The sequence below is a fragment of the Oryzias melastigma genome, linkage group LG17 (genome assembly GCF_002922805.2).
Source record: "Oryzias melastigma strain HK-1 linkage group LG17, ASM292280v2, whole genome shotgun sequence".
Classification (NCBI taxonomy): domain Eukaryota; kingdom Metazoa; phylum Chordata; class Actinopteri; order Beloniformes; family Adrianichthyidae; genus Oryzias; species Oryzias melastigma.
In genome coordinates, this window is record NC_050528.1 from 9,843,676 (window position 1) to 9,845,901 (window position 2,226).

Genomic DNA, 2,226 nt, shown 5'->3' on the forward strand with positions numbered 1-2,226 from the left:
TTATAATTATGATAATGGTTTAAATCATATTTCAATTTTGTTTTATGGGGAAAACTCTCATGACAGAGTCGCAGTGAAAGCTGTTTTTGACGGCGGAGGATGCATCATGATAAGGGGGATTATTTGCATTCAGGAAACAAGAGGATACCTAAAGCCTGACTTTTGCGAAACTGAGCAAATTCACCTGTAAAATTCAGAAAATGATTCAAAGCTGTTTGAAAAAACATGTGTCTTGTAAAAAAGTGACATTCTTGTCCATTTTTGAAGGAATAACTTTGTGGTTTTGAAGTCTGCTCTTTAACCTGTTCCTACCTACGTTCATCTTGCTACCATACGATGCATTATGAGTTCTGCTAACCTACAGTAATGTTCTTGCATCTTTATTATTAACAAGCAACACGAGACAGAAATTATTAAAAAATCAGTTTTTCTAAGCCAGCAAGGCCAAGTGGGGCCCATACGGCTTAAAAGTGGGCAGAAAATGTGGGCCCCGATTGGGTTTGCCCACTTTGGCTAAGGTGGGCACTCGGTAGGTAAGCTTGCTACGTTAGCCATCCGTCTGGTGGATAGCATAGTGTGCTAGCGACCTCCACTGTAGCGAGCTCTGTTGTATCAAGCTAGCGAGCTACACTGTAGTTAGCTACTAAGCTCAGTTGTTTTGAGCTAGCAATGCTCCACTGCATCAAGCTAGCTAGCTCCAGTGTATAAAGCTAGCAATCTCCGCTGTGTCAACTGAGCTAGCAAGTTACACTGTAGCGAGCTAGCAAGCTCCATCGTTTTGAACTAGCAATGCTCCGCTGTATCAAGCTAGCCAGCTCCAGTGAACTAAGCTAGCAAGCTCTGTTGCATTGAGCTAGCGAGCTTCGATGTAGCGAGCTACGCTGTATCAAGCTAGCGAGCTTTGATGTAGTGAGCTACGCTCTATCAAGCTAGCGAGCTCCGATGTAGCGAGCTAGTGAGCTAGAGTATAGCAAGCTAGCAAGCTCTGTTGTATCGAGCTAGTGAGCTCCGTTTGTATTGAGCTAGCGAGCAGACCCGCTGTCCACCAGGCGGCTGCCTAGCGTAGCGAACCTACCCTCGGAGTGCCAACTAAAGCCAATGGGGGCAAACACAAGTGGGCCACCACTGAAACTGCGGGCAAACCCATTTGGGGGCCACATTTTCTCCCCACTTTGAAACCATGCGGGCCCACCAGCCCTTGCTGACTGGGTTCCCCTTTCCCTGTAGTAGAGACGTAAATAAAAGAAACAAATTCAAAACCAATCGACTGATCGGTGAGACTTTATATAACAAGTTATCATTTTTTAAAATCTTCAACAAGCACTTATTTTGCCGGTTTGAAGGCCGCAGACTTCTTTAAATGAATGAACCAACTTGTTGTAGCCTAACAGAAAGGGCGACGTTGTAATTGACCCTGGACCTGTTTGTAGAGCGCTTGCTTTAAGTGGACAGAAGTGTTTTCCATGCACCAGATAGTGCCTCCCTTCTTTCATTTTTTATTTTTTTTCTCATTCAGAAACACAAAAATGTTAGTGCAAGAGTCACAATTTAAGCTGTTTTGTCATTTGAGTCCAGTGAATATTGTTACTAATCTTCTGTTTTATTGCCTGTGACAGTACAGTACAGAGTATTTGTCATTATCCCTGACTGTCATTGTTGCCTTTTCAGAGCACCTCTTGTATGGAGCTAAGTTGGGGCCAATATTATTTAAAACCCAAATAGAAACAAATTGAAAAAAAAAGGTTTTTTTTGCCCTCGAAAAAGTAAAATGTCCAGAACTTTTTGCTATTCTAAAGTATACTTTAATATTTTCATCTTCAAAAGTTCAATTTTTAGGTATAAAAAACTAAAAATTTAAATATCAAAAATTATTTTCAGTTTAACATTTTTTTTAATTTTTTATTTTAAATCATTGTTTTCCATTTCAGTTTCAAAACTTTTGGCCCTGTTGTGGTGTGTTGGGGCGGGGCTAACACAGTGGACCAATGAAAATCGATAAGGGTGGTGACTTCAGCCCCGGTGCATTCACTGACTCTTTTTATGTTACATACAGACAATGAATATGACACTAAGACACTGTATAAGTTGTGTCTCCCGTGGCGTAATGGCTAGAATGCTGGTAAAAAACACTTTTTTTTTGTGTGATATGAACATCTTTTTTTAAAACTACTATTACATAGTCTTGCACATTACGGAAATGTCAGTCTGTGAACGCACCGGGACTGA

At 40.9% G+C, this 2,226-nt stretch overlaps 1 protein-coding gene across 1 annotated transcript in view; it reads left to right on the forward strand.

Moving 5' to 3' along the window:
- Positions 1 to 1,259, forward strand: part of kif1ab (kinesin family member 1Ab) — a gene marked incomplete in the record, with an annotated part of 36,182 nt that extends 34,923 nt beyond the window's left edge. The window contains 1 exon segment of the mRNA XM_024273717.1: positions 1 to 1,259.
- Positions 1,260 to 2,226: the final 967 nt, after the last annotated feature.